Consider the following 15043-nt stretch of genomic DNA (forward strand, 5'->3'; position numbering starts at 1 on the left):
ACCTCATGTAAGTGGAATCATACAATAGTCGTCCTTCTGTGCCTGACTTTTTTCACTTACCATGATGTCCTCAAGGTTTAATCACAAATGGCTGAATAATATCCCATTGTATGTGAACGCCATATTTTGTTTATCCATTCATCTGGGGATGGATAGTTGTTTTATTTTGTTTTGTTTTATTCTTACACTTCTAGTAAAGACAATCATATTTCTGATGTCTTAAAGTGGCATTTCAGAGACAATGGGACACTGTGTGCCTCCCGAGGAAAGATTATATACCACTTAGGAAGCATCCTTGCCAAAAAAATTAAATTCAAATCCCTTTGAGCCTCTAGGTTTATCTACCAATTTATAGGAAATACAGAGACCAGAGCATCATATTAAACTATGCCATGGGGAGGCAATCAGCAAAGTCCAGACTGAAAAATATGTAGGATAAAAGACCTACTTTCTTCAACAAATAAATTGCAGAGGGAAAAAGAAAAAAAAAACACGAAGATTAAAAGATACTTAGATACTTAGGGCCGCTGGGTGGCTCAGTGGGTTAAAGCCTCTGCCTTTAGGTCAGGTCATGATTTCAGGGTCCTGGGATTGAACCCCGCATCGGACTCTCTGGGCGGGGGAGCCTGCTTCCCCCTCTCTCTCTCTGCCTGCCTCTCTGCCTACTTGTGATCTCTGTCAAATAAATAAATAAAAATCTTTTTTAAAAAAAGATACGTAGTGGGGCGCCTGGGTGGCTCAGTGGGTTAAAGCCTCTGCCTTCGGCTCAGGTCATGATCTCAGCATCCTGGGATCGAGGCCCGCATTGGGCTCTCTGCTCGGCGGGGAGCCTGCTTCCTCCTCTCTCTCTGCCTGCTTCTCTGCCTACTTCTCTGCCTACTTGTGATCTCTGTCAAATAAAAAAATAAAATCTTTTAAAAAATTAAAAAATTAAAAAATTAAAAAAGGTACGTAGTACTGAAAAGTTTTATTAGCTAACTGCTCTGTGTAGATCTTGATTCAAACGAGCAGTTTAAAAAAAACACTTACAGAGACAATCAGGAATTTGAACATTGATTATTTGATGATATTAAGGAATGATTGTTTAAAATTACTAGCTGTGACAATGGTGTTGTGGTTTTGTTTTTAAAAAATAATCTTATCTTAGGGGGCCTGGGTGGCTCAGTCAGTTAAGAGCTGGCTCTTAATTTTGGCTCAGGTCATGATCTTAGGGTCATGAGATCGAGCCCTGAATCCAGCTTTGTGCCCCGCAGGGCATCTGCTCGAGATTCTCTCTCTCCCTCTGCCTCTTCTCTCCCCACCACACACATGCATGCGTGCTCTCGCTCTCTCTATCTTAAATAAATAAATCTTTAAAAAATAATAATAAATTTTAAAAATCTTATCTTTTAGCGATAAACACTGAAATCATTTCAGATGAAATGATATGATATCTGGGAATTGTTTCAAAACCCTACAGGGTAGGAGGGGGCATAGTTGAAACAAGCTTTCCTGGGACTCCTTGGTGGCTGAGTTGGTTAAGGATCTGCCCTCTGCTCAGGTCATGATCCCCAGGTTCTGGGATCGAGCCCTGCATCGGGCTCCCTGCTCAGCAGTAAGTCTCCCTCTTCCTCTGCCCTTCCGTCTGCTTGTACGCACACTCTCCCTCTCTGTCTCTCAAATGAATAAATAAAGTCTAAAAAAAAAAAAAAAAAGCAAAAGAAACAAGCTTTCCATGGATTGGTAGCTATTAAAATTGTGTGACAGATACTTGGGGATTTATTTTATTATTTGTTTATTTTCCCATGTGTTTGAACTTTCCTCAAATAAAACTTTTTAATGTTATATCATAGACGTGCTCCTTCATTTTGGACTGATCTTTGGCAAGCGTTCTCTTCTTTTGAGTTTCCTGGAGAGCATTCTCCACCCACACTCTAAGCTTCTACAAAAAGAAATAAAGGATCTTAATAAATGCATTTTGAGGAACAATGTTCAAGGGGTGCCTTTGTCATCTGAGCACAATTGTTATCAGGCAGATTTGCAATTCTGTGGGCTTTCATTTTTTTAAAAAATTTTAAAAGATTTTATTTATTGAGAGTGAGCATGTGCGTGTGCACGAGGGGAGGGGGAGGGGAGGGCCCAGGGGAAAGGGAGAAGAAGAAGCAGACTCCCTGCTCAGTGTGTTACAGCGGGTTACTACCCCAGGACCCTGAGATCCTGACCTGAGCCAAAGTCAGATGCTTAACTGACTGAGCCAGCCAGGTGCCCCTCCACAGGCTTTTAAAAAAGCTGGCTTGTGGGGCTCCTGGGTGACTCAATTGGCTAAGCCACTGCCTTCATGACTCAGGTCATGATCCCAGAGTCCTGGGATCCAGTCCCATATTGGGCTTCCCCTGCTCTGCAGAGAGCCTGCTTCTCCCTCTCCTTCTGCCTGCCACTCCCCCTGATTGTGCTCATTCCTCTCTCTGTCAAATAAATAAATAAAATCTTTAAAAAAAAAAAAGCTGACTTGCTTCTCTGCGACCCTTTTTGGAAGGTCATGGTGTGGTAGCTTGCCACGTGGCAAGTCCCCTCTTACTTAACCATTTGCTGTGTCTTGTAAGCCTCACAATCACTCTATGACTTACATATTATTTTCAGCTCCCATTTTACAGATGAGGAAGTGGAGGTTCAGTGAGATTAGTAAGGGCTGACATCGGTTAACCATTTACTATGTGTCAAGCACTGGGCTAATTGCTTTCAATGAATTTGCTTGTTTTATCCTTGCACGCCCTTATGAGGTAGGCACTGTTATTATCCCCTTTTTATAGATAAGGAAATTGAGGCTTACAGACACTAAGGAATTTGCTAGCACTGCTAGAGCAAGTGTCTTCTCAAGCTGTGTGGCTCCAAAGCTCTCCACCCCACTCGGGCCCCAGCCCAACAGAGTGGTTCAGAGCGAGCATCTGGGGCTCTGCTGTTTATTGGTCACGTGGCCTTGGGCACATTATTTCACCTTCCTAAGCCTGGTTCCTAATCTGTAAAATGGGGCAAACAATAGCACCTCCCTAATAGGATGACTGTGAGGACCAAATGAGCCTGTCAAGGGGTTAGTGTAGTGCCTGCCCCCGTAGTAAGGACTCAACTGATGGCAGAGACTTTTATTATCACCAGGTTTCTCTTGGTGGGGATCCTTGATTAAAGTCAGATTGCTTTAGAAGCTCAGGAATCTGGGGTGCCTGGGTGGCTCAGTCGTTAAGCGTTTGCCTTTGGTTCAGGCCTTCGGCTCAGGTCATGATCCCAGAGTCCTGGGATCGAGTCCAGCATCAGGCTCCCTGTTCAGCGGGAAGACCTGCTTCTCCCTTTCCCTCTGCCTCTCCCACTCCCTCTGTTTGTGTTCCCTCTCTCCCTGTGTCTCTCTCTATTAAATAAATAAAATCTTAAAAAAAAAAAAGGCTCAGGAATATTCTGAAATAACTGGCCTTTCCACAGTCGTGGGCTATTCTGTGTGGACACTGCTCTGACATTCTTCTTTGCAGGGGGGGGCAGGGGGCAAGGGGGGTGCTGGGGGAGCGGAGGACGGGGTGGGGGGAGAGGTGCTTTACTTAGAGCCAGGAGAGGGGATCAGTCTGACCTTCGGGAAGTAAAAGACTAAAAGCCGATTGATCATGCACTAACCAGACACTGTAGGTGTTGCTCTGGTGTTTCAAACCATCCTGGTCTTTGAAACTGCTTCCTGGGTCAGGCTAGAGGAGCTCTTAGGAACCCTCACTGGGTGCGACCCCAGGAGTGCCCTAGATGAGGGCACACATAAATAAACATGTTAATATGCTATTCATTCTCTGCCCTGTTGTGGAGGAAAGGATACGGGCTTTGGAGCCCTGGGGAGCTCAGTTTGAATCCTGACTCTGCCACTCAGAGAGTGTAGAGAGTCACAAATCCGTCTGTGCTTTAGTTTGCATAGCTATGAATTAGGAAAGATGTGAGAGTAAAGCTAACAGTTACAGAATGCTTACTATGTGCTGGGAGCTGTTCTTTTTCTATGTTAACTCATTTAATTCTTTCAAACTTAAGAAACTTTATTTTTGGGGGGCACCTGGTGGCTCAGTCATTAAGCATCTGCCTTGGGCTTAGGTCATGATTCCAGGGTCCTGGGATCGAGCCCAGCATCAGGCTCCCTGCTCAGCAGGAAGCCTGCTTCTCCTTTTCCCACTCCCCCTGCTTGTGTTCCCTCTCTCTCTGTCTCTCTCTCTCTCTGTCAAATAAATAAACAAAACATTTTTAAAATTATTATTTTATTTTATTATTATTTTATTTTATTATTATTTATTTGTTATTTTATTTTATTTTTATATTATTTTATTTTATTTTTGTATTTATTTTATTTTTGTATTTTTTAATTTTTTATTTAAATTCAATTTAGTTAACATAGACTGTATTATTAGTTTCAAGGGTAGAATTAACTGATTCTATGCATATGACACCCAGTGCTCATAAGAAACTTTGTATTTTTTTAAGATTTTATTTCTTCATTAGACAGAGAGAGCACACAAGCAGGGGGAGACACAGAGGCAGAGGGAGAAGCAGGCTCCCTGCTGAGCTGGGAGCCCAACATGGGGCTCAATCCCAGGACCCCGAGATCATGACCTGAGCTGAAGGCAGACGCTTAACCATCTGAGCCATCCAGGCACCCCAAGAAACTATTTTTTTTAAAGATTTTATTTATTTATTTGACAGAGAGAGAGCACAAGCAGGGAAAGTGAGAGAGGGAGAAGCAGGCTCCGATGCGAGGTTCCATCCATAGTTTCGCCTTTTCCATGATGTCATAGAGTTGGACTCATACAGTATCTAGCCTTTTCAGATTGGCTTCTTTCATTTAGCAATAAGTATTTAAGGTTCCTCCTTGTCTTTTCATGGCTTGATAGCTCATTTCTTTTTAGTGCTGAATGATATTCCCTTGTCTGGATCTACCATAGTTTATCCATTCAGATATTGAAGGATATCTAGGTTGCTTATCTATTTTGGCCATTTTGAATAAAGCTTTTACAAATATCTGTGTGCAGGTTTTTGTATGGATATAAGTTTTCAATTCATTTGGGTAAATAATAAGAAGAGCAATTGCTGGATCATATGGTAAGAGTGTGTTTCATTTTGTAGGAAACTGCCACACTCTCTTCCAAAGGGACCTGCACTGTTCTGCATTCCCGACAGCAATGAAGAGGACTTCCTGGTGCAGACCTCCTGAGAGTGCTTGGTGTTGTCAGTATTCTGGGTTTTGGCCATTCTAATAGGCGTGTAGTGGAATCTCATTGTTTTTTGTTTTTTTTTTTAAAGTTTATTTATTTATTTGAGAGACAGAGTATGAGAGTGGAGAGCTCAGAGGGAGAGCAGACTCACTGCCAAGCAGGGAGCCCGATGTGGGACTCGATCCTGGGACTCCAGGATCATGACCTGAGCCAAAGGCAGTTGCTTAACCAACTGAGCCACCCAGCCGTCCCTCACTGTTGTTTTAATTTGCGTTTTCTTATGACATCTCACATACAGCATCTTTTCAAATGCTTATTTGCCATCTGTCTGTCTTCTTTGGTGGGGTGTCTGTTCAAGTCTTTGGCCCATTTTTATTTATTTTATTTTATTTTTTAAATCTGGAAAGGGAGAAGGAGCCCAGGTATTTTTTTTTTTTTTTAGTTTTATTTATTTATTTGACAGAGAGAGAGATCACAAGTAGGCAGAGAGGCAGGCAGAGAGAGAGGGGGGAAAGCAGACTCCCTGCTGAGCAGAAAGCCCGACGCGGGGCTCGATCCCAGGACCCTGAGATCATGACTTGAGCCGAAGGCAGAGGCTTAACCCACTGAGCCACCCAGGCGCCCCTTTGGCCCATTTTTAAATAGGATTATTTTATTGTTCAGTTTTAAGAGTTCTTCAGATATTTTGGATAATAGTCCTTTATCAGATGAGTCTTTTTTTTTTTTTTTAATTTGACAGACAGAGATCATGAGTAGGCAGAGAGGCAGGCGGGTGGGGGGTGGGGAACAGGCTCCCCACTGAGCAGGGAGCTCGATGTGGGCTCGATGCCAGGACCCTGAGATCATGACCTGAGCCCAAGGAAGAGGTTTGACCTACTGAGCCACCCAGGTGCCCCGTCAGATGAGTCTTGTACAAATATTCTCTCCCAGTCTGTGGCTCATGATCTCTTAGTATTGTCTTTTTCAGAGCAGAAGTTTTTAATTTTTAAGAAGTTCAGCTTATCAGGGCACCTGGGTGGCTCAGTCAGTTGAGCATCTGCCTTCAGCTCAGGTCATGATCTCAGGGTCCTGGAATCAAGCCCCGTATCAGGCTCCCTGCTCAGCAGGGAGACTGCTTCTCCCTCTCCCACTCCTCCTGCTTGTGTTCCCTCTCTTGCTGTCTCTCTCTCTCTGTCAAATAAATAAATAAAATCTTAAAAAAAAAAAAAAGTTCAGCTTATCAATTTTTTGTTTCATGAATCATGCCTTTGGTGTTGTATGTAAAACTCATCACCATAATATCAGCTGTAGCAACATTTTTCTAGATGTGTCTCCTGAGGCAAGGGAAACGAAAGCAAAAATAGACTACTGGGACTACATCAAAATAAAAAGCTTCTGCACAGTGAAGGAAACAATCAACAAAACTAAAAGGCAACCTACAGAATGGGAGAAGATATTTGCAAATGACATATTCAGTAAAGTCTTAGTATCTAAAATGTATAAAGAACTTAATGCAACTCAACACCAAAAAACCCATATAATCCAATTCAAATTTGGAAAAAGACATGAATAGGCATTTCCCCAAAGAACACATACAGATGGCTGGCAGGCACATGAAAAGTCGCTCGACATCACTCATCATCAGGAAAATGCAGATCAAAACCACAATGAGATGTCACCTCACACCTGCCAGAATGGCTAAAATTAAAAACACAAGAAACAAGTGTTGGTGAGGATGTGAAGAAAAAGGAATGCTCGTGCACTGTTGGTGGGAATATAAACTGGTGTGGCCACTGTGGAAAACAGTATGGTGGTTCCTCAAAAAATTGAAGACAGAATTACTGTATGAACCAGTAATTCCACTACTGGGTCTTTACCCAAAGAATATGAAATCACTAATTTGAAAAGATATATGGAACCCTGTGTGTATTGGGGTGTTATCTACAATAGCCAAACTATGCAAGCAGCCAAGTGTCCATGGATAGATGAATGGATGAAAAAGAGGTGATCTGTATATACAATGGAATATTATTCAGCCATCAAAAAGAATTAAAATTTGCCATTTGCAACAACATGGTTGGAGCTAGAGAGTACAATGGTAAGTGAAATAAATCAGCCAGAATAAGACAAATACCATATGATTTCACTCATATGTGGAATTTAAGAAACAAAGCAAACAAAGAAAAAAGAGACAAACCAAGAAAGAGACACTTAACTGTAGAGAACAAACTGATGATTGCCAGAGCGCCGGGTTGAGCAGGGATAGGTGAAGGGGATTAAGAGCACCCTTATCATGATAAGCACGGAGTAATGTACAGAATTATTGAATCACTATATTATACACCCAAAACTAAACAGAACATTGTATTTACATACACTAGAATTAAAAGTAAATTAAAAAATAAAGGTCATCTAGGTTCCCACCTACGTTACTTTCTAGCAGTTTTAAAGTTTTGTGCTTTACATTTAGGTCTATGATCCATTTTAATTTTTGTAAAAGTTGTAAAGTCTGTGTCTAGATTCATTTTCTTGCCTGTGGATAGCCAGTTGTTCCAGCAACTGGAACTAGGGACTAAGACTAGAGAACTAGAGAACAAAGACTAAACTCATTTAAATTTCAAAATCAACTCTGAGGCACGCCTTATTTATCCCCATTGCTCAGATGAGCAAACTGAGGCATAGAGTGGTTTTTATCAGTCACCCAGGGCAACACAGCGAGTACTTGACAGGGATCTGAACCCACGTAACCTGACACCAGAGTCCATACACTCAATCCCTATCTACAATAATAGTCTCTTTGTCAAAGTTTTGTTGTGAGGAACACAGACGGTTCCTAGCACATAGTAGGTACTCAGGAAGCAGTAATGGTAGCATTGTCCAGCCCAACCTCCAAGGTTTCACTCAATATCATGTTCTCAGAGAAGCTTTAGTTCACTCCTCCAGGCCAACCAGCCAACCATTGGAGGGCTATTTCATCCTAGGGATGACAGATAGCCTGCTGTACCCTGCTTACTCCCCTGGTGTACCCTACATACAGTCACAGGTCGCTTCCACATGAGTTCCGCCAACAGACTCCATGTCTGATTTCTCAGTGTCCCCCAGACCGCCGGGGGCCGCACTGGGCAGCCTCTCAGTGAAAGTTTGTTTAGTTGAATTGAGGTGGCCTGCTCTTCCTTGACCCAAAATCCGCATCCTGGTGTGGTCTGTTCCTCAGGATATCCAGGCCCTTACTCACGTCTTTGCTCCTGAGCCCCCCTTGCTCCAACCTTCCCTGATCTGTCAGGTTGGGCCACCCTAGTCTGCAGAAGTTCTCAGTTCCCTCCAAACTCAAGAGATAGCACCTATCTTGGAGGCCTGCTCTCTAAACCCGTCTGGCCTCTCCCAGGACGTCTGAAATCCCTCCTTTGCGGGTAGAGCAGTTCACTGGATGTTTAGCAGGACATGACAGACCCTGGCGACCTCTTTCCAAAAGGCGACCTCGTTCCAAAAAGCTCGTGAAAGGCGTTAATCTTAGCATTGTTGGACTGGTTTGGGGGCTAAGTGAGTGCCCCTGAGGGCTGTCTCCTGGGCCCTGGTACACCCCTCAGGCAGCCCCACTTGAGTCAGGGCTCTCTCGGACCAAGCTAACCACAAGCCCGTGTCCGCCTTGGGGAGTACATTCTGCCTGGGCCACCGTGGACATGCCGGCAGTGCCTGCTTTGGACTGAGCCATGTAGCACCATCCAGCAGCGCCATATGTCCGCCTCTGCAGAGCCACCCTGGGAAGACGCGACCAGCAAGACTCAAATAAATGCTTCCTCGGGACAGCACTGCCCTGGGCAGCACCCTCCTAGACACGGGTCCAGCGGCGGTCATGGGAGGAACCTGTTACCTCCAGGAGGGCACGGTGCCTGCCCTGGGCGTACCCAGCGGCCTCCGGTGCCCGGTGCACGCAGGAGCTCCAGGCGGGGCCTCTCGCACGCGGACAGAGGGTTCCCGCAGCAGCGCCCGGTGCCCACATGGCCCGTCCTGGAGGCGCGCCCAGCCGCTGCCAGGAAGGCCGGGCGTTTATCCCCGGAGCCGCCAGCAGGGAGCTCCCTTTCGGTTCGGCTCGCGCGGCTGCGGGGGGCGGCGCTGCGCTGCGCCGCGCTGCGCTCCAGCCCGGACCGGGCCGGGGCCGCTGGATGCCGCGTCTCCGCTTCTGCTGCCTGCCGGGCGGGCTCCGGCGGCCGGTGAGCGCGGGGCGGCGGGGGCGGCCGCTCGGGGACCGTCCGGGCCCGGTGGGGCGGCGGGGCGGGCTCGGGCCGGGAAGGCGGGCGGGCGGTGGGGCCCGCCGGCTCCTCCTCCCCCACTGTCCCCTGGAAGCGGCGGCCCGGACTCCCGGCTCCGGTCCCCGGCTGCGCGGCGGGGCTCGGCGCCCAGGAACGGGGAACGGACCGGGAGGGGCGGGGAGGGGAGCTCTGGCCCCTTTGGTCGGCTCCGGGGCGCGCGGAGGCAGGGCAGGGTGGCCCTCGGGTTGGGGGGGCGGGCGGAATTGAGGGCTTGGGGGAGCCCAGGTGGCTCGGAGCTGCCGGGTGGAGGCTGCAGCCTCCGGGATACGGGGCTTCTCGGGGGCAGGCCCAGGCCCCCCAGACCGAGCGAGCGAGGGAGGCTCTGAGCGAAGCAGCGGGGAAGGCGAGCACCTCCACCGAGCCCTTTATCCCTCCCAGCGGCCTTCACCCTTTCACTGCCAGGCCGACTGCGGGCTCCCTCTCAAAGGAGCAGCTGCTAGACAGCTGGCAAAACAATGGAGACCCCGCTTCCCCAGACCCCCTCCCCGGGGACAGAAGATGGGGGTGAGTGAATGGTAGGCTTTGGAGACTAGGGAGTGCTGGCTGTCCCCGGTGTCTGGGTGCCTGGTTGCTCACCTCACCCTTCCCTGCAAAGGGGTGGGGTGTGTGTGGGAAGGTCGGACAGCCTGCCCCAGGCCTCTGGGAGAGACTGCCCGGACGCCCCGCCCTGCTAACCTGTCATGCCAGTTGTTTCGCCAATGGGAAGGGGAGGTGGTAAGGTTAGCTGCTCCCCACCCCCGTGTTGGGGTGGGGAGCGGGTGCTGCTTGGTACCAAGCATGGTGAGGAGTGGGTCATGTTCCTGGCTGAGATAAGGCCTGCAGGGACATACCACACATGGGGCTTTGTTGGGGGAAGGGAGGGGGGAATGGGGATGTCACCCTTTTGCAAGGCACATGTGTCCTGCTGATTAGTTAGAAAGGCTGCCAGCCAGAATGAACGGGGCCTGGGGGGGAGGGGGGCAGAAGGATGGGGTTGGAGGAAGGCAGACAGTATGTTTTTTAAGTGGTGCTCCTTTTGCCTGGTCACTTGGTCCATGGGGCATGTGTTTGGCAGTGTCCTCTTGGTTTGTGTAGAGAGGCCCCGGGACAATGCTTCCTGGGAGGGGCTCTCCCGCCTAGTGCCTTCCTGCCCTCAGATGGACCCCCCAAATTATGGAATCGGATTCCCTCCCCCACTTCACCTGGCCAGTGATTCAGGCTGGTGTGTGTGGGCTCATTTGTCTCTGGAGTACCTGGCATGTGTAGTGCTGAGGAGGCCTTGTAAATCCCCCCAAGGAGAGTGAACTGTCGGAAGTCCGCATGCAGTGGGTCCGTGCCGGAAGGGAGGGAAGGTCAACCAGCAGGTAAAGAGTGAGATCGCTTTAGCCAGACAGTCAGGCTGCCTTTCCATGTGCTTATGAGATCTGGAGCCCTTTTCTTGGGCAGGTTGGTTTCCTGTTGTCATGGCAATGGGCCAGGCCTTGTCTAACTTTCCCCACCCTTTTGGTTCAGAAGCTACTTTCTATTTGGGGATATTGAAAGTTGCTCTCCTGAGGTCTCTGGCTTCCTGACAGACCTCGCTGGCTCTTTGTCAGTGGCCTGCCACCTCCTCAGCTTCCCCTCTGTCCTTTTGTGATGAGGGTTTTCCAGGAAACATCCTCCTGGTTGCTGGACATGGCTAATTATATATAGCCTGGGGTGTGCTTGTCCATTTGGGGTTGGGGACATTGGTGTGCTGGGGCAGGGGCCTCGATTCCAGGAAGGCGTTGGGGGAAGTTATTGTGTTGGAGGGTTAGGACAATGAGAAGGGTCGCAGGTGGGGGTGGGTGGGATAGAGCGCTGGTGGTCACTTCCTTTGAAAGCTTTGAACTTTGAACTGTTGATGACCTGGTGCCTGGCAGCTCTGAGATCTAGTTTGTTTACGCTCTCCAGGCCTGGCTCAGGTGCCAGGGTGTGTGCCTGAAGGCTTCCTCGGGTGCCCCAGGCTCTCCTCAGAAGTCCTCACTATGGATTGTGCCCTTCCTGACTTTCCTGCCCGGTCTCTCAGCCTCACTCCCTGGCAGCCCAGCGAAGCCAGCCTGGAGCCTGGAGCCCCCTTCACCGGTCCAGCTCCAGGCTGCTCATGAAGGGGTGCATGTGTCTTCAGAAATTGGGCCTGAAACCTCCAGGGTCACCCAGAGGCAGGTCCCCGAAGTTGGACTGGGTGGGGCAGAAGCGAGGCTAGCGTGAAAAGGAGAATCCACCCAGCTCGGGTGGAGCAGGGAGTTGCTGGAATTCAGGAAACCTTGATCCACACTTGGTGTGTCACAGGTCTCCAGAGCAGCAGGGCGGTTCTGGTTCCTTCAAACCTGAGGTCTGTACTTCCCCCACCCCACCCCCCGCCACCAGACACCCCTCACCTGAAGTGGACACCACGGACTGGACCTCCATAAACGGGTCCTGTGAACCGAGTCCTGCTGGTGGCTCTGGGCCCCAGGTCTCGTCCCAGGCCTCTCCTGGGCGTGGTGGGTAAAGCTGAGGGGCTCTAGCCTGGCGTAGTTTAAAGGTTCAAGGGTGTGAGAGTGGTTCCCCCAGGACTGGGGCTGGGGGGCTTGATGGAGCTTTGAAGTTCTACTTCGGGTCAGGCTCATTGGTGCTTGAGGATCTATCTGCTCACTCTGCCCCACCCCCATCACCATAGGTTAGGGTTAGGAGGGGCGGGGAGCAGAACTGGAAAGCCTCCACTCCTCTCCCATCTCCCTTTCCTTGAGGTGGGACCTGTGTGGCTTGTAAATTATCCATATTCCCTTGATGGTTCAAAGAGCTTACAGTCAGGCAGGACTTTAAACTGTGGACCGAGGTTTTTACAGGGCCCAGGGCCCTTTCTCTCTGCCAGGCACTTTACCATCACTTACAAGGGATTATTTATATTATTCTCAGAGATTCAGAGATGTTGGATGATGGGCTCAAGGTCACACAGCAAGCAACAGGCAGAGCAGGATTAGAACCTTTGCAATTTAGAGTTGAACAGAGTACCTCTCCATCAAAGGCAACGCTTGCGGCCAAGTCTGAAGTCTCAGGCCCACGGAGATTTTATAGTTGAAATAGCTGAGGCCTACGGAGGGGAAAGGACTTGCTCAAGGTCACACAGAAGGGAGGGGGGAGTAGTGTTCCCTGAGTTCAGCGCCCAGCCGGCTGCGGCAAACCCCGCGGGGAGCCGAGGAGGTGCACCTGGAGGAGCAGCGGGGCACTCGGCCGCGCCGCTGGCACGTTCCTCCGTTCCTCCGGGGGCCTGCGGGATCCCTGCGTTCCGGGGGAGACGGCATCGCGGCGGGAGGCGGCTGCCTGGAAATGCTCGGGGCCGCGGGTTCCGAGGGAGCGGGAGCCGGAGCCGGCGGGCGGGCTGATGTCATGTGAGAAGCGTGCAGTCGGAGCGAGCACACCTGGAGCCAGATAAGCTCCGTGTGACCTGGCAGTGAGTCACGGGGTGCTGCGGAGCTCTTAGCGCGACCGGTCGGGAAGAGGCTCGGTGGCAGCGGCCGGCGTCACCCTGCGCTACTCGGTTGGGGCGGCCCCCCACTCTCCCTGCCCCGCCGCCGGGGCGGGTCAGGTGCCGCGCGAGCCCCACAGGGTCGTCTTTGCAATCCTCCTTGCGGGGCTGGCGCCGAAAAAGGCCTCTGGGCTGTAGGAAACGGCCGCTTAGGGAGGTCAGAGGCCAAGGGAGAGAGGCCGGCTCTCTTGGGAAAGTATTTCCTTTGTATTTATTTATGAGTGTGGTCTGGGAGTGGGGTGTGGGGGACTGACCCTTTTTAGTGTCCACCCACAGCAGCCAAGTCTGGGCGCCTTGTCTTGGGATTCTAACGTTATAGTTTCCATTTCCTGGGGTTTCTACTTTGCCAGCTGCAGGGTGACCCATTTAAATCTGTCCCCTCTTAAAGCCACAAGACACTAGTGAGATCTATTTTAACCAAGTCCCCCAAGTCACTGAAACTTTTCTGAGGCATGAGATGGCAAGCCTTGAACCTGCCCATTGCAAACTTGGTTCACAGCTCTCGTGCTAAATGGATTGTCAAGCCTTTCTTTTTTTCTTTTTCTTCTTTTTAATCTTTAAAAATAGCACAATTAACATATGCTGGGAAAAGGTTTAATTCCTAGGAAGTCTATTAAATAAAAAGCTAAAGTGGTATTCCCCCTGTTTGCTCCAACTGCACGAAAACCCCAGATAAAGTTTTGTAATGGATATTATATATATGGGTACATATGATACATATTTACGATAGATTTGTATATAACATTATATTACATAACACAGTTTAATATAAATATAAATTTTTTTCTGTAGGAAATAAAGAGCATACAGAAAAGTAGAAGAACTATTATATATAATCCCACTATCTAAAGTCCCTAGGCCTAGATACACACACACACACACACACATACACTAGCTAAATATTCTCATTGTAAAAAAATAGAACAATACAGATGAAACACAAATCTGCTTTGACTCTTCTAAAATCTGTCTCTTCCCGAAAGCATACATTTTTCTATGCATATGCAAATATTGCATATACATAATACATAATGCACATACATACATAATGCACATGCATATATGTGCACACATAAACATAGTTTTAAAAATACAAGATTTTAAAAATTAAATATTATCTGACATCTTGGGTTTTTTCACTTAACAGTATAGTTTTGAGTCTTTCCAGGTTGGTGTATACAGATCTCCTTCATTCTTTTTTTTAATTTTTTAAAAAGATTTTATTTATTTGACAGAGAGAGACACAAGTGAGAGAGGGAACATAAGCAGGGAGAGTGGGAGAGGGAGAAGCAGGCTTCCTGCCAAGCAGGGAGCCTGATGCAGGGCTCAAACCCAGGACCCTGGGATCATGACCTGAGCAGAAGGCAGGTGCCTAACGACTGAACCACCCAGGCTCCCCTCCTTCATTCTTTTTAATAACTGCCCAGTTCTATAATTTAGCTCTTCCTCCAGTGACGGACCTTTATATTGACAGAATTTTACAATCGCAAACAATGATGCAGAGATGAGCCATGTTTCTTGTGTGAACATATCTGTCGAGGTCCTGTATGTGGAATTGCCTAGAATATGTACATTAGAATATTTTCACAGATACCACCAACTTGCCCTCCCTACGCCAATTTATACTCCCAACAACACACATGAGCTACCCTGCTTCCTATCTTCTATTTGATTCATGTTACTAATAATGGTGGTTTTTACTAAACTGTCAAGTGAACAGCAGTATACCTGTGTGTTCTTTCATGTGTGTGCAGATAAGACTGAGGCTGAAAACCTGTTCGTGTCTGTTGGCCATTCGTATTTCAACAGCTATGAATTGCCTGTATTTAGTCTTGGCAGTAGCTACCTGGGCCCTCTGGACTTGAACCAGTGTGATCTGGCTTGGCCATGTGCTCACGGGATTGCCTTCACCTCTTTGGGCGGTACTTTTTTCCATATACAAATGTTCTGTCCAGCATTAAGGTTTATGTGTGGGTTTATTCTAGTCATACTTGGGCTGAGGTGCACACTTTGTGGACCTTATGCTGTTTGTCATCCCATTT

At 48.4% G+C, this 15043-nt stretch overlaps 1 protein-coding gene across 5 annotated transcripts in view; it reads left to right on the forward strand.

Annotated features, from left to right (window-relative positions):
• The first annotated feature begins 9296 nt into the window (after window positions 1–9296).
• The window catches only part of MYO18A (myosin XVIIIA), a 94622-nt gene continuing 88875 nt past the window's right edge, over window positions 9297–15043 (forward strand). For 4 of the 5 annotated variants that reach the window (XM_080826223.1, XM_080826226.1, XM_080826225.1 and 1 more), the window contains exon 1: window positions 9297–9394. The gene's annotated coding sequence lies outside the window, so the exon portion shown is untranslated. The remainder of the gene's footprint in view (window positions 9395–15043) is intronic. The other variant, XM_080826224.1, reaches the window with a different exon arrangement.

This window comes from Martes martes (assembly GCF_963455335.1).
Source record: "Martes martes genome assembly, chromosome: 16".
NCBI lineage: Eukaryota > Metazoa > Chordata > Mammalia > Carnivora > Mustelidae > Martes > Martes martes.